Raw genomic sequence first — 25,700 nt, 5'->3', positions numbered from 1 at the left:
GGTTCTCTGGTCTCCGGTCCTTGAGCCACAGCCTCAGTTTGGGTGGGCACGCTTCATAGAACTGCTCCATCATGACCAGCTTGAGCAGCTCCTCTGCGGTCTGGGCTCCGACTCCAGACACCCACTTGCGGCAGTATTGCGCCAGGCGGGAGGCCAGGTCCACATAGGTCTCCCGTGGCCCTTTCTGTACCCCCCGGAACTTCTTCCTGTACATCTCGGGGGTCAGCCCGAACTTGTGCAGCAGGGCCTCCTTGACTCGGTTGTAATCCCCTGGCTGTAGGTCCTCCAGCTGACTGAGCACTCCGGCCGCCTCCTGGCTCAGTGCGGGGATGAGCTCCTGCAGCCAGTCAGCTGGGGGAACCCGTTGCAGTCCACAGGCCCTCTCAAAGGCACTGAGGAACCCGTCTATGTCACCCATGTCCTTCAATTGGGCCACCACGGGCCTCTCCAAGCATCTGGCAGTCCTGGGACCCTGGGGCCCATCCGCACTTGGCGCAGCCGGTGCCCCGCCGGTTCTCCGCTCTGCCATGGCCAGCTCATGCTGCCGCTGCCTCTCTCGATCTTGGCGCTCCCTCTCTCGGTCCTGGCGCTCCTTCTCTCGGTCCTCTACTTCCAATTCCCTGATCCGCAGCTGGATCTCCAGGCGCCGCAGCTCCGCTGGGCTGTCCCCTGCCCTAGATGGGCTACGGCTTGCAGGCCTCCCGGGAGACGCTGTCTCATCTCTCCGTTGGGTTCCAGCGCTCCTCCCCCTCTCTGAGCCTGACACACTCTCAGGGGGGGTCTGGCTGCTTCCCCTGGGGACAAGATCCTGGCCCTGTGGCTGGTCATTATCTTCCAGCTGGGCAATCAGCTGGGCCTTGGTTGCTTTCTGCACAGGCAAGCCCCTCTCTCTGCACAGCCCCACCAGCTCTGCCTTCAAGAGTCGGGCGTAGGCCATCTGCCCGCTGGGCCCCTCGGTGCAGACTCACCAGTCTAGTGCTGCAGCGCCCCACGATTCCCAGGAACCGCTTCGCTCTGTCTCCAGCACGCCTGGCTCCAGGGCTCTTGCTTCTACAGCGCCTTGTCGCTCACCGCTGGAAGCTCCATCCACGGGGTGCAGTGGATCCCACTTCTGACACCAGTGTGACGGCGCGTTGGGGGTCCCCCGTCTCCTGCACCCCGAAATGGCACAAACAGACTGCACCAGCCAGTGGAATTGAGGGTGGTTTATTGCTCCTCCAGCACAGCGCAGCACAGATGTAATCTGGTTACAGGAACTGGGCTAGGATGCCTCAGGCCCCCTTGAGATGGGGGAGACTGGGCCCCTAAACTCCAGCCCCTTCCCCTAGGCTCTCCTCCATGCCCTCCGACAGCCAGCAACCAACTCCCTAACTTCCAGCCCTGCCCCCCAGCCAAGCCAGCATTCCACCTTCCTTTGTTCCTCTCCATGGGGGGTGTCTGGCCACTGGTTTGCATAGTGACTCATCCTGTTTTGCTGGGTCGTGGTACCCACGGCAGCCAGTGGGGGTTCCCCCAGAGCCAGCAGCATAGAAACCAGCCAGGTACCCCCACTACGTCACAAGGTCTATGAGGACATGGAAAAGAATCAAATATCAGAGGGGTGGCCATGTTAGTCTGAATCTGCAAAAGTGACGAGAAGTCCTGTGGCACCTAGGGGTATGTCTAGACTGAATCCCTCTGTCGGCAGAGGGATGAAGATTAGGTAGGTCAGTATTGCAAATGAAGAGGGGATTTAAATATCCTGCACTTCATTTGCATAAAAATGGCTGCCGCTTTTTGCAGACTCAGCACTTTGTCCGCAAAAAGCGGCAGTCTAGAGGGGGATCCGTTGAGAAAGAAAGCCTTTTTCGACAGATCCTGTAAACCTCCTTGCAGGAGGCATAAGGGAACAGGGGACTGCAGACAGGGGAGTTGAAGAGGGAGTTGAGCAGAGGGAGTGACTGATGGTGATGAAGACCCAAAGCGCTTGTGCCAGTACTTCTCCTGTCTCCTCCACCTGTGCCTGTATCCAGACAGAGAACCTGAGCATGGATGCCTCTACCCAGGTCCTGGTGTGGTCTTGCTGTAGTTGTGGCTTGCAATTCCCACTGAGTGATCTCCAGGCTGGGGGAGACAACCGTTGTGAAAGGTGCCTGCTGGTGGAATCTCTCAGGCAGCAGGTGGGAGAGCTACAGGAGGAGGTGGCCAGGCTGAGAAGCATTCGAAGCCATGAGGAATTCCTGGACAGTATTCCTGTGGAGTCCACGGAGGTCACTGTCCTAGGATGTGGGACTGTTGACCAGCCACTTATGGAGGAGGCAGTGGTGCAGGGAGACAAGGAGTCACCCCCCACAATGGAGGAGACCAGGCCTTGCACCACCAAGGTTGAGCAGTCTCCTGCCACCACTGCGAGGAGGAAACGTAGGGTAGTGGTGGTTGGAGACTCTCTTCTGAGGGGAACGGAGGCACCCATCTGTCGCCCTGACAGCTCATCTCGAGAGGTATGCTGTCTGCCAGGGGCCTGTATTCGAGATGTTACGGAGGCATTGTCGAGGATTATCCGGCCCTCTGACTACTACCCCATGCTACTCATCCACGTGGGCACAAATGATACTGCCAGGTGTGACACTGAGCGGATCAAGTGTGACTACAGGGCTTTGGGAGTACGGGTGAAGGAGTTTGGAGCGCAGGTGGTATTTTCTTCTATCCTTCCTGTCAAAGGTAGGGGCCCGGGCAGAGAGAGGTGCATCCTGGAGGTGAATGCCTGGCTGCGAGGAAGGTGTCGCCAGGAGGGCTTCGGCTTCCTTGATCACGGGGTGCTCTTCCAGGAAGGACTGCTTGGCGGAGATGGAGTTCACCTTTCCAGGAGCGGGAAGGCCTTGTTTGGACACAGACTGGCTAACCTTGTGAGGAGGGCTTTAAACTAGGTTTGTCGGGGGCAGGTGAGCAAAGCCCACAGGTAAGTGCTGCATGTGCGGGACTGGGAGATGGGTTGGAAATGGGGGGGACTACGGCCTATAATGGCAAGGAGAAAGGAGGGTCAGGGAACAACAGGGAGGCAAGATCAAATCAGTATCTTAGATGCCTATATACAAATGCGAGAAGTATGGGTAATAAGCAGGAAGAACTGGAATTGCTAACCAATAAATACAACTATGATATCATTGGTATTACAGAAACCTGGTGGGATGGGACGCATGATTGGAATGTTGGTATGGAAGGGTATGGCTTGCTCAGGAAGGACAGACAGGGAAAAAAGGGAGGAGGGGTTGCCTTGTACATTAAAAATGTACACACTTGGACTGAAGTGGAGATGAACGTAGGAGATAGCTGTGTAGAGAGTCTCTGGGTTAAGCTAAAAGGGGTAAAAAACGAGGGTGATATCATGCTAGGAGTCTACTACAGGCCACCTAGCCAGGTGGAAGAGGTGGATGAGGCCTTTTTTAAACAATTAACAAAACTATCCAAAGCCCAAGATTTGGTGGTGATGGGGGACTTTAACTATCCAAACATATGTTGGGAAACTAACACAGCGAGGCACAGGCTATCCAATAAGTTTCTGGACTGCATTGGAGACAACTTTCTGTTTCAGAAGGTTGAAAAAGCTACCAGAGGAGAAGCTGTTCTGGATTTGGTTTTAACAAATAGGGAGGAACTAGTTGAGAACTTGAAAGTGGAAGACAGTATAGGGGACAGTGATCACGAAATAATAGAGTTCATGATCTTAAGGAAAGGTAGAAGGGAGACCAGCACAATTGAGGTAATGGATTTCAGGAAGGCAGATTTTGATAAGCTCAGAGAACTTGTAGGTAAGGTCCCATGGGAAGCAAGACTGAAGGGAAAAACAACTGAGGAGAGTTGGAAGTATTTCAAAGGGACGTTGTTAAGGGCCCAAAAGCAAACAATTCCGCTGTGTAGGAAAGATAGAAAATATGGCAAAAGACCAGCTTGGCTTAACAAGGAGATCTTGCACGATCTCAAAATAAAAAAGGAGTCATATAAAAAATGGAAACTAGGACAACTAACAAAGGATGAATATAAGCAAGCAACATGGGAATGCAGGGGCAAGATTAGAAAGGCAAAGGCACAAAATGAGATCAAACTAGCTACAGGCATAAAGGGAAACAAGAAGACCTTTTATAAATACATTAAAAGCAAGAGGAAGACCAAGGACAGGGTAGGCCCACTGCTTAGTGAGGAGGGAGAAGCAGTAACAGGAAACTTGGAAATGGCAGAGATGCTCAATGACTTCTTTGTTTTGGTCTTCACGGAGAAGTCTGGAGGTGTGCCTAACGTAGTGAATACAAGCAGAGAGAGGGTAAGTTTAGAAGATAGGATACACAAAGAACAAGTTAAAAATCACTTAGGAAAGTTAGATGTCAGCAAGTCACCAGGTCCTGATGAAATGCATCCCAGGATACTCAAGGAGCTGATAGAGGAGCTATCTGAGCCTTTAGCTATGATCTTTGAAAAATCATGGCAGACAGGGGAGATTCCAGAAGACTGGAAAAGGGCAAATATTGTGCCCATCTATAAAAAGGGAAATAAGAACAACCCAGGAAATTATAGACCGGTCAGTTTAACGTCTGTCCCAGGGAAGATAATGGAGCAGGTAATTAAGGAAATCATATGCAAACACTTGGAAAGTAATAAAGTGATAGGGAATAGCCAGCATAGGTTTGTGAAGAACAAGTCATGCCAAACTAATCTGATAGCTTTCTTTGAAAAGATAACGAGCCTTGTGGATAAGGGAGAAGCGGTGGATGTCATATACCTAGACTTTAGTAAGGCATTTGATACGGTCTCGCATGATATTCTTATTGATAAACTAGGCAAATATAACTTAGATAGGGCCACGATAAGGTGGGTGCATAATTGGCTGGATAACTGTAGTCAGAGAGTGGTTGTTAACGGTTCTAAATCCTGCTGGAAAGGGATAACAAGTGGAGTTCCTCAAGGGTCTGTTTTGGGACCCGTACTATTCAATATCTTCATCAATGATGTAGATATTGGGATAGAGAGTACGCTTATTAAGTTTGCAGATGATACCAAACTGGGTGGGGTTGCGACTTCTTTGGAGGATAGGGACATAATTCAAAATGACCTTAGCAAGTTAAAGAAATGGTCAGAGGTAAACAGGATGAGGTTTAATAAAGAGAAATGCAAAGTGCTCCACTTAGGAAGGAACAATCAGTTCCATACATACAAGATGGGAAGCGACTGTCTAGGAAGGAGCATGGCGGAAAGGGATCTAGGGGTCATAGTGGACCACAAGTTGAATATGAGTCAACAGTGTGATGCTGTTGCAAAAAAAGCAAATATGATTCTAGGTTGTATCAACAGGTGTGTTGTAAGCAAAACTCGTGAAGTCATTCTGCCGCTCTACTCTGCACTAGTTAGGCCTCAGCTGGAGTACTGTGTCCAGTTCTGGGCGCCACATTTCAAGAAAGATGTGGAGAAATTGGAAAGGGTTCAGAGAAGAGCGACAAGAATGATTAAAGGTTTAGAGAACATGACCTATGAAGCCAGACTTCATGAACTGGGCTTGTTTAGTTTGGAAAAAAGAAAATTAAGGGGGGACATGATAGCGGTTTTCAAATATCTAAAAGGGTGTCACAAGGAGGAAGGAGAAAATTTGTTCCTCTTGGTTTCTGAGGACAGGACAAGGAGTAATGGGCTTAAAGTGCAGCAGGGGAGGTTTAGATTGGACATTAGGAAAAAATTCCTAACTGTCAGGGTGGTCAAATATTGGAATAAATTGCCAAGGGAAGTGGTGGAATCTCCCTCTCTGGAGATATTTAAGAACAGGTTAGATAGACATCTGTCAGGGATGGTGTAGGTGGAGCTTGGTCCTGCCTTGAGGGCGGGGGGCTGGACTCGATGACCTCTTGAGGTCCCTTCCAGTCCTATTATTCTATGATTCTATGATTCTATGATTCAACGGATCCCCCTCTAGGCTGCTGCTTCTTGCCGACAAAGTGCTGAGTTGGCAAAACGCAGCAGCCATTTTTATGCAAATGAAGCACGGGATATTTAAATCCCTGTTTCATTTGCAATGTCGACTTGCCTAATCTGCATCCCTCTGACGACAGAGGGATTCAGTCTAACATCCACGGGTTCATTCACCTGCTCGTCTACCTATGTGCCAGCAATGCCCCTCTGCCATGTACATTGGCCAAATTGGACAGTCCCTATGTAAAAGAATAAGTGGACACAAATCAGATATCAGGAATGGCAATATACAAAAACCTGTAGGAGAACACTTCAATCTCCCTGGACATAGAGAAGCAGATTTAAAGGTAGCCATCCTGCAGCAAAAAAACTTCAGGAACAGAATTCAACTGCTGAGCTATAGTTCATCTGCAAATTGGATACCATCAGTTTAGGATTAAACAGCAAAAGCAGTTTCTCCTCCCTTGATCCGTGAGTCAAGACATAGATCCGTCGGCAGGGAAAGCCTTTGCCAATTGATCCTGTATACCTTGTTTCACGAGGCATGAAGATCGGTCGGCAAAAGCTTTCCCTGCCGTCCGATCCGCTTCTTGACTCGTGCGTTGTGCCGACAATCAACTGAGCTGGCACAGCGCGGCAGCCATGTTTATTTTAATGAAGTGGGGATTATTTAAATCCCCGCTTCATTGACTATGTTGGGTTGCCTATTTTATATGCCTCTGTTGCCAGAGGCATGTAGTCTAGATGCACCCGTTGGCTGTGTCTAGACTGGCCAGTTTTTCCGGAAAATCAGCCACTTTTCCGGAAAAACTTGCCAGCTGTCTACATTGGCCGCTTGAATTTCCGCAAAAGCACTGACGATCTCATGTAAGATTGTCAGTGCTTCTTGCGGAAATACTGTGCTGCTCCTGTTCGGGCAAAAGTCCTTTCGCGCAAAAGGGCCAGTGTAGACAGCCAGGTTTGTTTTCTACAAAAAAGCCCCGATCGCGAAAATGACAATCAGGGCTTTTTTGCGGAAAACCGCATCTAGATTGGCCACGGACGCTTTTCCGCAAAAAGTGCTTTTGCGGAAAAGCGTCCGTGCCAATCTAGACGCTCTGTTCCGAAAATGCTTTTAATGGAAAACTTTTCCATTAAAAGCATTTCCAGAAAATCATGCCAATCCAGACGTATCCTTTGTGTTCACACCTCCATATCAGCTGCTAGAAGTGGGCCTCAGCCTCCCTGACTGAATTGACCTTGTTATCTCCAGCCTTACTCTCGATTGGAACTCTTTTCTTATGCCTGTATATTTATACCTGCCTCTGGAATTTCCACTACATGCATCTGACCAAGTGGGTCTTTGCCCACGAAAGCTTATGCGCCAATAAGGTCTATAAGGAGCCAAAGGACTTGTCGTCACTTTTACAGAAAAGAGTGGTTTTTTTAAAGAAGAGGCCTGCAGGAAAAAGCACAGGTGCCCTGATGGCTACTCCATCCACAGTAATCACAATTTAAATGCAAGATAGCATCCAATGAATGTGGACACTATCTTTCAAAAAAGCAGATCACTTTTTCATTGCGCTTTTGCTGTGTGGTTGCTCTCTTTTGAAAGAAGTTTTTCCAGACGATCTCTTCCAGAAAAGCATCTTCTGAAAGAAGCCCGCCATCTACACATAGCCTAAAAGAAGTAGTGGCCACCAAATGAAATTAAGAGGCAGCAGGTTTAAAACAAACCACTGGAGAGGGAGGGCCTGCACACCCCTGCTAAGAGATGTAACCCCCTCCCCTATCTCCTGTCTCTTTTCAGGGATCTATACAACACTGTGAATTGGGGTGAACTTATTGATTTAATGAAGTTTTTCTTCACACAGCGCACAGTCAACCTGTGGAACTCCTCGCCAGAGGATGTGGTGAAGACCAGGACTTTAACAGGGTTCAAAAAAGAGCGAGATAGATTAATGGAGGTTGGGTCCATCACTGGCTATTAGCCAGGATGGGTAGGGATGGTGTCCCTGCCTCTGTTTCTCTGGAAATGAGTGACAGGGTAGGGGTCACATGAGGATTCTCTGTTCTGTTCACTCCCTCTGGGACACCTGGCATTGGTCGCTGTGGGCAGACAGGACCCTGGGTGGATGGAGCCTTGGTACGACCCAGTCTGGCCGTTCTTATGTTCCTATTTTCTTGATAAGAAATTATGACTTTAATAACATTTAAAAAAATAAAGGACTGTGCTTAAAATACATTTTTCTTTTTAAAACTAAATGTATTTGAAATTATTACAGAACATATTAAGGCCTAATCTTAGAGCAAGGTATTCAAATCATTTAAATTACATAATATTAAGAAGTATGTTTGCTGCCTACTTTTTAATAGCACCTGCAATCAGAGTTTGTTGAAGGGCTAAACCAGCTTTTGACAACAATAGCCTCTTCTGCAGGTGCAATAAACGTTTTCTTTATCTTAGTTTATTAAGCTAAATCAGTTCATTCTACGTTAAGAAACCAACTGGGAGTTGATGAAGCAGGAACTCTTGTTTTCCTCTTTCAATTTCTGAATAAAAACTAAGCATGAGAGAATGCTTAGTTCTAAAACTCTGAAGTTTGGGGTGAGCAGAGACAATCATTGCATTCATTAAATACAGATAATACTTCCTTTAATAAATCTGTCAGCTTAAAATATGAAATACATTTGATATACCATCCAAATTAATGTATATTTGGCTAGATAACTGCTCAAATAATTTGCATAAGAACATAGGAACACAGACACATGCTGGGGTGTGCAAGGGTTAGGTAAGGGTTCTTGGTTGGCGCGACCAGGGTACTGGGGCACAGCCCAAGAAGGAAGACCCTGCGTCTATTGATTTACAGACTTGTTTTAATTCCTCCTTCCCTGCTCGTTCAGGAGAGATGAGGATGCAGCTGGACCCAAGATGTAACTTTTTAATGAATGGCCTATGTGTTAGCAATGCTATCCTCCTTACTTCCTTATCCTTTGTGAATTATACATTCAGGGTCACATCTCCTGTACCCCTTGAAAGTTGCTGATGCCAGGAGCTTTGTGATGTGAAACCTGCTGACATCAGCCAAAAAGCTGTAAACAGGGATGGGTATAATTATATTTACCACATGGTTATGAATGATTATGCATTATATGGGTGTCCACATTACTAAATGAGGACCTAAAGAGTGAAGTAATTGATCAGTATACTTACATACTAACTAAGGGTATGTCTACATTTACTCCCTATCTCGAGATAGGGATGCAAATGTAGTGTACCGAAATTGCTAATGATGAGCGGGATTTAAATATCCCATGCTTACTTAGCATAATTGCGTCCGACCGCCATTTTGAAATCACATTATTGTGAAATAAAATGCCCAGTGTAGATGCGTTATTTCGAGAGAAAACCCTTCTTTTGAAATAACTGTTAAACCTCACTGTATGAGGAATAATGGTTATTTCAAGAGAATGGTTGCTCAAGATAGGGAGCAAGTGTAGACATACCCTAAGATAAAAAGCTTCGGAGGGGTAGCCAAGTTAGTCTGTAATAGGAAATATTTTTTAAAAAAAACAAATAGTCTGTGCCCATGAAAGCTCATGATGCCATCTTCATATTTAGTTAGTCTTTAAAGTGCTACCAGACCATTTGTTGTTTTTAAGATAAAAAAGTGTACTTGTGTTAACTCATTGCTCTCTCGCATCCCAGATAGGTGGGATCCGAGACAGAACAAGTATCAGCGTCTAGACTGGCGCTTTTTTCTGGCAAAGCTCCGTGCCGAAAAAAAGCGGCAGCCATTTTTATGCTAATGAAGCGGGGGAGATTCAAATCCCCGTTTCATTAGCAATTGCGATACGTCTAATTTGCATCCCTTTTACAAAAAAGGGATGCAGTCTAGACACAGCCCATGTCTACACTGGCATGATTTTCTGGCAAGTTTTCCGTTAAAAGCATTTTCAGAAAAGCGTGTCTAGATTGGCAGGATGCTTTTCCGCAAAAGCACTTTTTGCGGAAAAGCATCCGTGGCCAATCTAGACGCAGTTTTCCACAAAAAAGCCCCAATCACCATTTTCGCGATCGGGGCTTTTTTGCGGAAAACAGTACGGTGCTGTCTACACTGGCCCTTTTGCGCAAAAGTCTTTCAGAAAAAGACTTTTGCCTGAACGGGAGCAGCACAGTATTTCCGGAAAAGCACTGATGATTTTACAGGAGATCGTCAGTGCTTTTCCAGAAATTCAAGCGGCCAGTGTAGACAGCTGGCAAGTTTTTCCGCAAAAGCAGATGATTTTGCGGAAAAACTTGCCAGTCTAGACACAGCCTATGTGTTTAGTGGTTAGCAAACAGAAGAGACAGGGACACCATTTCAGATTTTGATAGGAGTTGCCGACCTGTGCATGCCAAGAGTGGACTGAGGATAGATACCTCAGCAATGTTATTGAGCATGCTCAATATAAGCCAAGCACTAAATGGGGGAGGGAAACAAACTCATCTGCCTCTCCCACCCACCCCATATCTCACCTCTATCCAAGGGCTACTAAGGCACTGAAAAACTCTTTTTTTTTTTTTTGACAGACAGCTTAGTAGATAGCTGACAGGAGCACTGTATCTAATTCCTATATAAACAAAATAAAATTAAATAACTATTAGACCCACTCGGCTCTAACAAGAACATGTTCTGACTTCTTATGGCAAGTCACTTAAAGGACATTTGCTAGCTTTAAAATTTTAATGTATATTCTTACTTTGTTACTAAGTCTGTGGAGAGAGGCCTGCTCGGCTCTGTCTCAGCTCTGGGAGGGGAGTGGAGTCTAGTGAGTTACAGCAGGGGGCAGATACATTTGGGCTCTATATAAGATCAGAAAGGCCAGACTGGGTCATACCAAAGGTCCGTCTAGCCCAGTGTCCTGTCTGCTCACAGTGGCCACTGCCAAGTGCTTCAAAACGCACAAAAAGACGAGGCAAACACCATGATCCATCCCTGTTCCCCATTCCCAGCTTCTGGCAAACAGACACTAGGGACAGCGTCATGAGATCCTTTTGTAGCACTTAGCAATCAGCTTTTGACTTAACTGTTTTGAGTAATTTTTTAGTATCTGCAAATTTTGCCTCCTCACTGTTGACCCCCTTTTCATCTGAAGTGGGTTGTGCCCACAAAAGCTCATGATACTATCTACATTTTTTGTTAGTCTCTAAGGGTATGTCTACACTGCTGCCCTAGTTCGAACTAGGGTGGCTAATGTAGGCATTCAAACTTGCAAATGAAGCCCGGTATATTTAAATCCCGGGCTTTATTTGCATGTTCCCGGGCGCCGCCATTTTTAAATGCCCCGTAGTTCGAACTCCCTGCCTGCGGCTGCATGCAGCACAGACTAGATAGTTCGAATTAAAGCTCCTAATTCGAACTACAGTTATACCTCCATGAAGGAGGAATAACGGGAGTTAAATTAGGAGCTTTAATTCGAACTACCTAGTCCATGCCGCGTGTAGCCGTGGGCAGGGATTTAAAAATGGCACCTGCCCGGGGCCATGCAAATGAAGCCCGGAATATTTAAATCCCAGGCTTCATTTGCAAGTTCGAATGCCTACATTAGCCACCCTAGTTCGAACTAGGGCGGCAGTGTAGACATACCCTAAGGTGCTGCTGGACTATTCATTGTTTTTTAAGTTTTTACCCTTTTCCCAAGAACATTTATAAGGTTAACAGTACTGATCCAAATGCAAATCCCAGCAGCACAATGCTCATTCCTACTCTTTTTTTATCTTATCTTTCAAGAGGAGTGCCCAGCAATATTTTCATGATAATTTAGTAATCCTCCAGGGTATGTCTACACTAGCCCCCTAGTTTGAACTAGGGAGGCTAATGTAGGCATTCGAAGTTGCAAATCAAGCCCGGGATTTAAATATCCCGGGCTTGATTTGCATCTTCCCATCTGGCCGCCATTTTTAAATCCCCTTAGTTTGAACGAACTGCCCGTGGCTACACGCGGCGGTTTAAAGTTAATCCGAACTAAGTCCTTAGCTCGGATTAACTGTTACACCTCATTCCACGAGGTTACTTGAATAACTACTCTTGTTATTCTTAATCACCTGCCTCCCTCTTTTTTATAACAAACTCCCTTTCCCAGAAGCAAAACTACAAGCAGCCCAGGGGGCGGGGATGGGGGCAGGGGCGGGGGGCAGGGAAGGGTGTCTGAAGAGTATGGTGAGAGGCTGGTCTCAGTGGGGTCAGGTGGCAGAACGAGGAGCAATGGGCTCAAGTTGCAGTGGGGGAGGTCTAGGTTGGATATTAGGAAAAACTATTTCCCTAGAAGAGTGGTGAAGCCCTGGGATGTGTTACCTAGGGAAGGTGTGGAATCTTCATCCCTAGAGGTTTTTAAAACAAAGATTAACAAAGCCCTAGCTGCAATGATGGAGTTGGGTTGGTCCTGCTTTGGGCAGGGGGCTGGACTCTATGCCTCCTGAGGTCTCTTCCAGCCCTGGGGTTCTGTGATTCCATGATAACCAAGGAAGATCAGTGAATGTAGGAAATGGAGTTAATTATTGAAACATCTAGCAGATGAGCAAGTGGGATTCAGGAAAGATAGAAGTACCAGACAGCAGATATTGGCACTAAGATTGATTGATCGATTTTCAGAAGGCATTTGACAGTACAGATCAGAAAGTGACTTGGGCGGTGTTGGAGTCACACAGAGTGGATAGGAGACTGATACAGTTGTCGAAGGATATCAATGATAATGCGGAGGCAGCACTGAGAATGACTCATAGACTCATAGACTTTAAGGTCAGAAGGGACCATTATGATCATCTAGTCTGACCCCCTGCACAGCGCAGGCCACAGAATCTCGCCCACCCCTCTTAGAATAATCCTCTCACCTATGTCTCAGATATTGAAGCCTTCAAATACTTTGAAGGCCCCAACATGCAGAGAGTCCTTCAGCTGTGATCTGTGCCCAATGCTACAGAGGAAGGCGAAAAACCTCCAGGGCCTCTGCCAATCTACCCTGGAGGAAAATTCCTTCCTGACCCCAAATATGGCGATCAGCTAAACCCTGAGCATGTGGGTAAGACTCACCAGCCAGACACTCAGAAAGTTCCCTATAATGAATGGTCAATTAGTTACCAAGATCATGTTATTTCATCCAACCATCCCCTTATCATAGAATCATAGAACTGGAAGAGACCTCAGAAGGTCGTCAAGTCCAGCCCTCCGCTCTAGGCAGGACCAATCCCATCTAAATCAACCCGGCCAGGGTTTTGTCAAGCCGAGACTTAAACACCTCTAGGGATGGAGACTCCACTACTTCCCTAGGTAACCCATTCCAATGCTTCACTACCCTTCTAGTAAAATAGTTTTTCCTAATATCCAATCTGGACCTCTCCCACCACAACTTGAGACCATTGCTCCTTGTTCTGCCATCTGTCACTACTGAGAACAGCCTCTCTCCAGCCTCTTTGGAACCTCCCTTCAGGAAGTTGAAGGCTGCTATCAAGTCCCCCCTTACTCTTCGCTTCTGCAGACTAAACAGACCCAAGTCCCTCAGCCTCTCCTCGTAGGTCATATGCTCCAGACCCCTAATCATTTTGGTTGCCCTCCGCTGGACCCTCTCCAATGCGTCCACATCCTTTTTGTAGTGGGGGGCCCAGAACTGGACACAGTACTCCAGATGTGGCCTCACCAAAGCCGAATAAAGGGGAATGATGACATCTCTGGATCTGCTGGCAATGCTCCTCTTAATGCATCCTAATATGCCATTAGCCTTCTTGGCTACAAGGGCACACTATTGACTCATATCTAGCTTCTCATCCACTGTAACCCCCAGGTCCTTTTCTGCAGAACTACTACTTAACCGGTTGGTCCCCAGCCTGTAACTATGCTTGGGATTCTTCCGTCCCAAGTGCAGGACTCTACACTTGTCTTTGTTGAATCTCATGAGATTTCTAGTGGCCCAATCCTCCAATTTGTCTAAGTCACTCTGGACCCTATCTCTGCCCTTAAGCGTATCTACCTCTCCCCCTAGCTTAGTGTCATCTGCAAACTTGCTGAGGGTGCAATCTATCCCCTCATCCAGGTCATTAATAAAGATATTGAACAAAACCGGTCCTAGAACCAAACCTTGGGGTACTCCACTAGAAACCGACCGCCATCCTGACATCGAGCCATTGATCACTACCCGCTGGGCCCGGCCTTCTAGCCATCTTTCTATCCATCTTACCGTCCATTTATCCAATCCGCATTCCCTTAACTTGCTGGCAAGAATATTGTGGGAGACCGTATCAAAAGCCTTGCTAAAGTCAAGGTATATAACATCCACTGACTTTCCCATGTCCACTGAGCCAGTTACCTCATCATAGAAGCTAATCAGATTGGTCAAGCACGACTTGCCCTTTGTGAATCCATGCTGACTATTCCTGATCACTTTCCTCTCATTCAAGTGTCTCAAAATGGATTCCTTTAGGATCCCTTCCATGATTTTTCCAGGAACCGAGGTAAGACTGACCGGCCTATAGTTCCCTGGATCGTCCTTCTTCCCTTTTTTGAAGATGGGCACTACATTTGCCTTTTTCCAATCATCCGGGATTTCGCCCGATCTCCATGACTTTTCAAAGATAATGGCCAAAGGCTCCTCAATGACATTTGCCAACTCCTTCAGTACCCTTGGGTGCATTAAGTCTGGACCCATGGATTTGTGTACATTTAGTTTTTCTAAATATTTCCTAACCTGTTCTTTACCCACCAAGGGCTGTCCATCTTCTTCCCATCTTGCGTCGCTTAGCACAGTAGTCCAGGAGCCTACCTTGTCCGTGAATACAGAGGCAAAGAAAGCATTGAGTACTTCAGCTTTCCCCACATCCTCTGTCACTAGGTTACCTCCTTCATCCATTAGGGACTGCACACCCTCTCTGATCACCTTCTTCTTGTTGACATGCCTGTAGAAACCTTTCTTGTTATCCTTTACATCCTTAGCTAGTCGCAACTCCATTTGCGCTTTCGCCTTCCTGATAACCCGCCGGCATTCTCGAACTATACATTTAAACTCCTCCCTAGTCATTTGTCCAAGTTTCCACTTTCTGTAAGCTTCCTTTTTGTGCTTAAGTACACCAAGGATTTCCCCTGTAAGCCAATCCGGTCTCCTACCAGGTTTGCCTCTCTTGCTACGCGAGTGGAGAGTTGGGAAGTTGATTTAGAATGAGAAAAGGTATGAGTTAAGGAGATCCGATATTGCCGAGTATCTTCATCATTCACTTAGAGAGAGCGATGGACAAGGTCAAAGAGGAGGTAGAAGGGATATTGGTGCACAGGATGCGAATTAACAACTTGAGGTTCATGGATGATATCGTTATCATCGAGGAAGATGAAGAGAAACTAGCGAGAACGGTACAGCTGCTAAATGAGGAAGGGAAGAGGTATGGACTGATTCTGAATATCGATAAAACCAAGATAATGGTATTTGGAGATAAGGAAATAGGAAGGAAGATAAGTGTGGATGGGCTCAAACTAGAGTACGTAGACAAGTTCTTGTATTTGGGGAGCAATATGACAGATGAGCTGGACTGTAAGAAGGAAATAGCAACTAGAATAGCGCAAGCAAGAGCGAGTTTGAAGGCAATGGATAAGATCTGGAAAAGTAAAGCAATTAGCTTAGGAATTAAGCTGAGTGTCTTGAAAATGTGTGTATTTAGCAGCATGTTGTAGGGATGTAAGACATTGGTGCTAACAAAAGATTCAAAGAGAAGGATATTGGCATTCGAGAGGAGTTGTTATGGAAAGATCCTGAGAATAGGATGGATGCACGAGGTCACCAAAGAGGAATTCTATAGGAAGATACAGCTGAAAGAGAACCTACTGCAGAAGGTTATACAACGGAAATTACAGCTATTTAGGCATATCTGCAGAATGAACAACGAGTGAAAAGTGAAGACGCTGGTATTCGGCATAATGGATGGTCCGAATAGGAGAGGAAGGCCCCCCAAAGAATGGGTAGATGATATAGTAGATTGGTGTGGGGTTGGCTACAGAAACCAAACCACTCTGCACTTGACAGGGAAAAATGGAAGGAAATAGTGAGGGAGGCATCAGACACCAACAGGCGCTGAGCCCATGCTTGTTGATGATGACGATAATGAATTACAATCAAATACCTGGAAATGCCCTAACCTGGAAACCATTTTAAATAATCCATTCAATCTACACAAGCCAAGGGATCTCACCTGTCAACTTTTCAATTTTATCCCTCACAGAGTTGTAGTTCCCATGAAAGAGCGAGCTTAAGGAATTATGAGACAGGAAGGAAAATGTAACGTGACCCTTTTTAAAAACTGTCAAAGCAAACCTGAGGTGATATTTTCCTCCCCACTTGGCACAGAGAAATCAAGCTGTGCACAAATGACAACAGACGGTCTTGCTCGAAGCACTTCTCCATCATCTGAACTGAGACCTTCAGTGTCAGCTGAGACATTAAGGCCAGGCTTTGTGCACTGTGTCTCCTGGGATGACTGCCTTTTGCATTTTTATTCACAGCTGGACCAGCTCTGAGTGCAATGCATCGACCACCTCCTCCACCATCCTCCTGACCCCACGAGAGCCGCAGGTGCTAGTGACCCCATGACAGCTTGGAGTAGGAACATCTGGAGTGCCTCCATTCCTTAAATAGGAACTTTGAGGAGGACCGCTACAGGCACCGTGCTGACGGAGAGCTGCAGTGCAACATTTGGCAGCATCTGTCCCAGCACCAGGAGACAATGTGCATGGCATATACTAGCACCACTAAGCACATGGTTGCCACCAGGGAGCGGTTCAGCAACCACCCTCCAGCACCCTCTCCCCCTCAAATCCACCTAGCACCCACCCTTGTGTCTGCCCCTCCAGCTTCTTCTCCTTGGGTGTGTCTAGACAACATGGCTCCGTCCACGGAGCCATGTAGATGAGGCAGGACGACAAAGGGAAATGAAACTGCGATTTAAATAATCGCCTCTCCATTTAAATCATAGAATCATAGAATAATAGGACTGGAAGGGACCTCAAGAGGTCATCGAGTCCAGCCCCCCGCCCTCAAGGCAGGACCAAGCTCCGTCTACACCATCCCTGACAGATGTCTATCTAACCTGTTCTTAAATATCTCCAGAGAGGGAGATTCCACCACCTCCCTTGGCAATTTATTCCAATATTTGACCACCCTGACAGTTAGGAATTTTTTCCTAATGTCCAATCTAAACCTCCCCTGCTGCACTTTAAGCCCATTACTCCTTGTCCTGTCCTCAGAAACCAAGAGGAACAAATTTTCTCCTTCCTCCTTGTGACACCCTTTTAGATATTTGAAAACCGCTATCATGTCCCCCCTTAATCTTCTTTTTTCCAAACTAAACAAGCCCAGTTCATGAAGCCTGGCTTCATAGGTCATGTTCTCTAGACCTTTAATCATTCTTGTCGCTCTTCTCTGTACCCTTTCCAATTTCTCCACATCTTTCTTGAAATGTGGCGCCCAGAACTGGACACAGTACTCCAGCTGAGGCCTAACTAGTGCAGAGTAGAGCGGCAGAATGACTTCACGAGTTTTGCTTACAACACACCTGTTGATACATGCACGATATTCTTATTGATAAACTAGGCAAATACAACTTAGATAGGGCCACGATAAGGTGGGTGCATAATTGGTTGGATAACCGTAGTCAGAGAGTTGTTGTTAACGGTGCTAAATCCTGCTGGAAAGGGATAACAAGTGGAGTTCCGCAAGGGTCTGTTTTGGGACCCGTACTGTTCAATATCTTCATCAATGACGTAGATATTGGGATAGAGAGTACGCTTATTAAGTTTGCAGATGATACCAAACTGGGTGGGGTTGCAACTTCTTTGGAGGATAGAGACATAATTCAAAATGACCTTAGCAAGTTAGAGAAATGGTCAGAGGTAAACAGGATGAAGTTTAATAAAGAGAAATGCAAAGTGCTCCACTTAGGAAGGAACAATCAGTTCCATACATACAAGATGGGAAGCGACTGTCTAGGAAGGAGCATGGCGGAAAGGGATCTAGGGGTCATAGTGGACCACAAGTTGAATATGAGCCAACAGTGTGATGCTGTTGCAAAAAAAGTAAATATGATTCTAGGTTGTATCAACAGGTGTGTTGAAGCTCAGGGATCAGAGTTGGGGGTCTCGCTGGACCAACTTCATTTTCTTGCAAACCTGCTCCTGAGTTCGCATGTGGCCTTTGGTGGCCAGGCTGGCAGCTGTCCTGCCATAGATGGTTGCATTTCTCCATCTAGTGTGGAGATCATGGACGTTGGGGGCATCCCCCCCAAACCTGAATAAGGTCCATGATCTCCACCCTGGACCAGGAAGGCGCCCGTCTTCTCCAGCTCTGTCAGGCTCCTGGGAGCTGGCAGATTGCTCCTGGGGAGTGGTGGAGGGCTGGCTGCCAGTGGCTTGCTGGCTCATGTTCTGGGGCCACCGGGTCAGGGCAGTGACTGCTGGCTCTAGGCCGGCAGGCTTGGAGCTGGCACAGGCGCTGTGGCCAGAGTCAACCCCTTTAAGGGCTCCGGGGAGGAGTGTTCTTGGTTGAGCCTGGAGTGGCCACCAGGGCTCCCTGGGAAGGCTGGAGGCCCCCTATTTCGATATAAGTGTCTACACAGCACTTAGTTCGAATTAGCTATTTCAAATTTGGTGTTACTCCTCATAGAATGAGGTTTCCCAAATTCGAAATAAGCGCTCCAGTATTTTGAATTTATTTCGAAATAGCGGTTTGGCTGTGTAGATGCTAGGAGAGTTATTTCAAATTAACTTGCTGTGTAGATAAACCCTCACAGGTTTGCCAGACCCCTGAGGAGTTCCCCAAGCCCAAGCCCCTTCCCACAGCAGGAGCAACTCCAACCAAACCATCCCAGGCAGGGCTTTGTGAAGGCAGGACTGAAAAACCTCTAGAGAGGGAGATTCCATGTCCCCTTCCCTAGGGAACCCCATTCCAGTGCTTCACCACCCTTCTGGCACAATAGCACTACAGCCAAATCTGCATGAGCACGGCCACAACAGTCAATCTCCCCACGTTGAACTGGTTCCTGATGGAGCAGTAGCTGTCCAGCGAGGAGAGCTTCCAGAGGGCGATGTGATGTGCTTCTTCATGGGGATGGTGGGTCTCATATGGGTGTTCCTTCACTGGAGGGCAGGGACGAGCCACTCACACAGCTCCAGGAAGGTGGCCTTCCACACGCGGAAGTTCTGGTTGTCCTACCACTCCATGACAATCTGGTCCCACCACTCAGTACTGATCTTCCGGTGCCAGAAGGGGGAGTGCATGGTGTGCAGAGGGGGTGGGTGGGAGAGACCATGGTGCATGAGGAGCACCAGGTCTGGGTGAGGGAGTCACCCCTTTTGAACTGCTTGTTGTCCTCAAGCAGGGCTGGGGGGACAGCCTGCACAAACTGCGCCAGGAGGTGCAACAGGAGGTCTAAGAGCCGGTGAGTGCGTTGCAGCAGGTCCAGCTCCATGCTCAGAGTGCTGTGGTATTTGGAAGGGCAACCAGAGCATGCGGTGTGGTGCTTGCTGTCCCTCAAGGAGATAGGCAAAGGTGAAGAGTCTGAGATACGGCTGTAGATGGGAGCCCCTTTTAAGCACAAGTCTCAGCTAGCTCAGGCACCAGCTACAGAAAGAGACTGCTGTCCCAATGCCCTTCCCAGGGTGCTCCGGAGGGCTTTAAATGCGATTCAGGCTCTAATGAGTGTGGATGCTCTATTTTGATATAGTTATTTTGGGAGTTACTATTCTGAAATAACTTATTTCCAAATAACATTGTAGTGTAGCTATACTCCACATTGCTGATCAAGCAAGCTAGGAGGGTGAGCTCCTGTTTCCTCCATGGCCTTCCAGCTGGGGAAGGAATGCAGCACTCCCCTTCTTTCCCTGCTCCTAGTGGCTCGTCAGCCCTGCTTGCTGAATTTGGCTTTAGCAAATAAGTGCTTTTGCAGAAAAGCATCCGTGCCAATCTAGACGCTCTTTTCCGAAAATGCTTTTAACGGAAAACTTTTCCGTTAAAAGCATTTCTAGAAAATCATGCCAGTCTAAACGTAGCCAAGGTGTTTGGCTTACAGCACTTGTGTGCTCCAGTCCTGCAGTGCCCTGTAGCATCTGTAAGGGTGAAGTGCTAAGGTGGGTTATTCACATTCTGAGGCCCCTCTCACATGGGTTAGGAATAGGGGAACTGCATTACAAGGGTAGCATTCACCTTCATTTTATATTTCCTGTGGTTTGGAGATCAGGTTAGCCTCTCTCCACACACTGGAAGGGCACAAGGCAGCACTAGACAGCCTTAGTTCTGTGTTATCAAAGTGTTGGACAATTAATTGTTCTATAGTAGTTTGGATTTTCAAGGCTGTCTGCAGAGTAAAGCCCTAAAAACTTACTTTAAAAGAATTAAAGCTGGGATTCTCCTTTTGAGTGAATCGGGAAATCATGAACCTCTGTTCTCCCTGCCCTGTGACATTCCTCGTGCAATGAGGTTTAACAGTTATTCTGAGAGAAGGGTTTTCACTCAGAATAACGCATCTACACAGGGTAACTTATTTCGCAATACTCCGAATCCAAAATGGTGGCTGGCGGCGAATATGCTAATTAAGTGCAGGATATTTAAATCCTGTGCTTCATTAGCAATTTCGGTATGCTCCATTTGCATCCCTACTCCGAACTAGGGGGCAAGTGTAGACATACCCATAGTCATGGGAAGCAGCATAAAGTACCATTTTCTGTGATTATTAAAGAGAAGAAATAAAGGCTGCCTAAGTGCTCTTGTATAAGCTGCTCTTCCACCAAAAGCAGAGTGCTAACAATCCAGGAAACTAAACTACATCCAAATGATTAAACCAACTCTTCAAAAGAAAAATGTTATTTACAAAAAGGTACCGAAGACTCAGCCCCCCCTTAGTCGTAGAGACAATATGCAGACTCTGTACTGTGCCAGACTGACAGAGACTGGGCTTTCAGTTTATGGTTTCGACAGGTCACTGCATCACTGATTAGCAACTAACAGATCTCAGTAAAATAAAATACATAAGTAAAACCTATAAGGGAAATGATCTGAGTGTTTTGGAGAAAAGAGGAAGTGGGCAAAGCAAATTGCTTTTACCGGGATCATATTAAAGTTAAAACTAATCCTTAAAAAGAGTTAACATCGAATCCTTTTAATTCGTTGGGCTGCATCCAGTGTCAGTGTAGAAAGGAAAGCAAACTCTTGCCAAGCGCTGCTCGCCTCTGAATCTGTAAGTGGGAGGCAGTAGGGAAGGAAACAAGGGTAACTTCACCCTTAGGTGAAATTCAAGTATTAACACTGTTACTTGCGTATTTGTACTGGCCAACTGCAGTCACACCCTTGGGGGTCTCAATCAGTTGCTGCAGCATCTTGGGTCCGGAAATAGGCATCAAGTCAGTTGCAATTTCAAACATACCGACTATGTCTAGACTGGCATGATTTTCCACAAATGCTTTTAACAGAAAAGTTTTCCGTTAAAAGCATTTGTGGAAAAGAGCGTCTAAATTGGCACGGACACTTTTCTGCAAACGCACTTTTTGCGGAAAAGCGTCCGTGCCAATCTAGACGCACTTTTGCGCAAAAAAGCCCCGATCGCCATTTTTGCGATCGGGGCTTTTTTGCGGAAAACAAATCTCAGCTGTCTACACTGGCCCTTTTGCGCAAAAGTTTTACGCCAAAGGGACTTTTGCCTGAATGGGAGCAGCATAGTAATTCCACAAAAAGCGCTGATTTCTGACAGTAGGAAGTCAGTGCTTTTGCAGAAATTCAAGCTGGCAAGTATTTCTGGAAAAGCGGTTGATTTTCCAGAAAAACTGGCCAGTCTAGACACAGCCACCAAGTTTGGTAAAAGAAACCAGCAACATATGTTCTTCTGCGTTACACAGGATGTACCTTAGGAAAAGGCAGCTGCCTTTGTTACCCACAATCCAGGTATTGTTACAAGGTTTAATTGTACAGAAGAGTATACTTGACCTGTCGCTTGCAATTCTCCCTTTTAAGGAGCCTGAACAAATACAGTTAGTATTTTAATATTTGCTGATACTTTACATAATTTTGCTGAGGAATAAGAGTAGAACACAAAGCAACGCAGCCATTCTGGCCTGTCCCGGAGAACATGTTCATTACAGAGGCAACAGCAAGGAAACTGCTGTTATGTAAGGCCCTAGCCCAGGGTTTCTCAACCTCTGGGTCAGGACCCAAATATGAGTCACCCTTGCATTACAAAAGGGTCACGAGTGTCTCCCCAGGTGGCTCTGCCTCCCCCCCCCCCCCCCCCGTTTTTGAATTGCCCTGGGTCACCAAGACTTCCTGAATTGTCAGAACGGGTCCCCATCTGGAAAAGGCTGGAAACTGCTGCCCTGGCCAGTCTCCTCCAGACAGACGCCTTCGTTAGCAGGGCGCTGTTTAATCACTGCCCAGGCTGTCCCGTCAGATCCTTTGGCACAGGGGGGCCCTTTAAGAGGCTCCCAGAGACTGAGGGTGTTCAGCAGAGGAGGCTCCATCACGGGCCCTTTGAACAGTTAGGCTGGGGGAGGCCACAAGGAGTTTTATTCCCACCCTCTACCGGGTGGGTCGGGGGGGTCCCTACGCCCAGGCTGACTGGCTCCGCCAATGTGAGTCTGAACCAGACGGAGATGGGTCACTAGTTCCCCCTCCCTGGGGCCCACCTGGACACTCTCCAACCAGGCAGCAGGTCCCAGGCTCTCCCCAGCCCCCCCCACTCAGCCCCCTGGCCAGGCCTCCTCTGCTCCCGCCCCTTTCCCGGTGTCTGTCTTGTCTGCACCTGAGTGCGGCCGCTTCCCCCTCCCCCCTGCCTTGGCACAGCTGGGGAGCCCTGAGCCCGCAGGGGAAAGAGGCTCCGGGCCAGCCCAGAGGCTCCGGGAACAGCAGTTTCAGGGGACTCCTGCTTGGCCCTGCAGCGCCGCGCTGCCCCATGCTTAGCACCGCCGGCCGGGGGGCGATTTCCCTTCGAACCGCAGGCACGTCTCCGCCGGGAACCATCTCCAGGGACTGGCGCTGGGGCACGGCTGGGAGAAGGTTCCCGGGGACGGCGGGAGAGGCACCTTGCTGCCAGGCTGCCCCTCCGGCGCATGGCCGGTCCCTGCTCCCAAGCTGGGGGCCACTGCCCGTCTCGAGGGAGAGTCTGGACAAACGTTAACGGGGCAGCAGTGAGTCTTGCCCCAGGCCTGTTCGTGGGGGGGTGAAGCTTTGGCTGAACCTTTGCCCAGCGGAGCCCGGCAGGGAAACCTTCACTCGGACAGTTCCCCTTTGGCTACGTTAAATCACCTGGCAACAGGCACCTCTGTGGAAACGCTCGGCCCCATAGCTGGGGGCAGCCCCACCCCCACCTGTAAGACTAGAGTCTGGTGTATTCTGATGGCCTTTGTCCTACCAGCTGGCTCCTGTGTCCAGGCTCCCCGTCCTCAGAGACTCCACCGGGCTGTGCTAACATCCAACCCTTCTCCCCATTGCACCCTGCGTCTTGGCCCACGAGCCCCCTCTGCCCTGGCAGCTCGGATCTGAGGCTCCCCAAAGCCAGAACGGTACCTTCCAGCCCAGAGTGCCCAGGTCTCTGCTCGGTCCTGCGCCTGCTCTGCTCTCACCTCGCTCACAGGAGACCACGCAGCTACTTATACAGCAAAGGCTCAGCTCCGGCAACCTGAAAGCCACTTGTTGATTTCCTGTAAAGCAGAGTCTGCAAGAGAAGTGAACAAAGGTGACGTTCTGACCAATCTGTCACGTACCCTAACGTCTATAGAAGTTGAACAAAACACAGGCAGAGGGGTACGTGTAGAGTAGGGAGAGATAATCTAGCATTTTCCTAGTGCCAATGCAAAGGAAAAGTTAATAATTTAGAACCAGATCCACAAAGCTATTTAGCCTCTTAACAACCATTGAGGGGTGTGGACAGCAGCATGGTGGGTAGGGATGTCACACTATCAAATAAATGATGTGGTTTTGTAACTGTTATTTCACAGAAAGGACGCTCTGCCGCCACACACCCACGCAAAGCTCTTGTATACTGCACTGTGTGCACACACTTTATGTGTTGCATGAAAAAAGCCTCCGCCTGAGCTCACTAGATTTATATACATGGATTTTCTGAAGCTACACCAAACTGTAAGGTCTAAGATTTTTAACTGTAACTCATTGTGATTTTTGTCAAGTTTTGAGATCTGTGTAACTCTCAAACTTACTGTAAACTGCAACTTTGTAATCTCTGTAACTCTCAGCCACCTTGCTTGTAACTTTCCCTAAGCTGCATTCTCCCCTGAGTGAATGGAGAGAGAGTGTGAGTGTGAGAGTGTGTTTGAAGAAGACTGGGAACAATGAAGCACATGTCAATGAGGGAAGTCTGGGCATGCTCTCTGCTGGATACAGGGAAGTCTGGGCATGCTCCCTGATGACGAGGTGAATGAGTCACAGGAGCCATTCAGACACTATATAAAGAGAAGGAGCACGTGTGAGACTCTCTTTGGGTATGTCTGCACGACAGCACTAATTTGAACTAACTTAATTTGAATTAGTTAATTTGAACTAAGCTAATTCGAACTAGTGCATCTAGACCTAAAAACTAATTCGAATTAGCATTTTGCTAATTCAAAATAGCATGTCCACATTGAGTGGACCCTGAACCGAGGTTAAGGCTGGCTGGAACCAGTGCCGGCAGGGCACCAGGTTAGGACTTAGGGTGTGGAGCTGCTGTCTCAGGCTAGCCGAGGGCTGCGCTTAAAGGGACCCGACCCCCACCACGGACAGACAGTTCTCAGGGTTCCCCGCTTGCTTGTCTACCTCAATGAGGGACAGCAAAGCAGTCCTGTCTTGGAGTGCCCTGAGTGCTCACACTCGGCACATCACAGCATTCGGCCATCAGCCCGGCTGCACTTGCTGCAGGCTGCCATCCAGGGGAGGGTCAACTGGGGAGCTGTTAGGATCCAGGAGGCCCTGCAGGAGAGCTTCCACCCCGAGGAGCCAGCAGAGCCACCCCAGTCCTCCCCATCAGGGGCTCGTGCCCCATTCCTCCCTCACCTCCTTCCACTTACCCCTCCCTAGCCTCCCTTCCTGATATAAAAAATAAAGGACACGTGTGTTCAAAAATAGAAACTCTCTTTATTTAACAAAACTGGGGGGGATTAACCTCTGGGGAGACTGGGAAAAGGAGGTGGAAGAGGGGAGGGGGAAATCTGGGAGGAGGGAGCTGGAAGGGGGAAGCCAGGGGAAGAAGGAGGAGGGGAAGTATAAAACTATGGAACGCCGTATCTTCAGTACTGTGTACAGATGTGGAATCCTCACCTCAAAAAAGATATTTTGGCTTTGGAAAGGGTTCAGAAAAGGGCAACTAAAATAATTAGGGGTTTGGAACAGGTCGCTTATGAAGAGAGGCTAAAGAGACTGAGGGTATGTCTACACTACCCTCCTAGTTCGAACTAGCGGGGTAATGTAGGCATACCGCACTTGCAAATGAAGCCCGGGATTTCAATTTCCCAGGCTTCATTTGCATAAACTGGGCGCCGCCATTTTTAAATCCCTGCTCGTTCGAACCCCGTGCCACGTGGCTACACGCGGCATGAACTAGATAGTTCAGACTAGGCTTCCTAGTCCGAACTACCGTTACTCCTCGTGGAAGTAACCCTACCTAGTTCATGCCGCGTGTAGCCACACTGCACGGGGTTCGAACGAGCAGGGATTTAAAAATGGCAGCGCCCAGTTTATGCAAATGAAGACCGGGAAATTCAAATCCCGGGCTTCATTTGCAAGTGCGGTATGCCTAC

The 25,700-nt window shown here is 47.8% G+C and overlaps 1 protein-coding gene across 2 annotated transcripts in view; it reads right to left on the bottom strand.

Annotated features, from left to right (window-relative positions):
• The window catches only part of LOC102463811 (interferon-induced very large GTPase 1-like), a 37,014-nt gene extending 13,234 nt beyond the window's left edge, over nt 1–23,780 (bottom strand). Inside the window, exon 1 of one of the 2 annotated variants that reach the window (XM_075925942.1) lies at nt 23,476–23,780. The gene's annotated coding sequence lies outside the window, so the exon portion shown is untranslated. The remainder of the gene's footprint in view (nt 1–23,475) is intronic. The other variant, XM_075925943.1, reaches the window with a different exon arrangement.
• Between the last annotated feature and the right edge of the window lie 1,920 nt (nt 23,781–25,700).

Source organism: Pelodiscus sinensis, chromosome 3 (assembly GCF_049634645.1).
Source record: "Pelodiscus sinensis isolate JC-2024 chromosome 3, ASM4963464v1, whole genome shotgun sequence".
Taxonomy (NCBI): domain Eukaryota; kingdom Metazoa; phylum Chordata; order Testudines; family Trionychidae; genus Pelodiscus; species Pelodiscus sinensis.
Note: the sequence above shows the minus strand (reverse complement) of the source record. Positions and strands in the feature narration are given on the sequence as shown.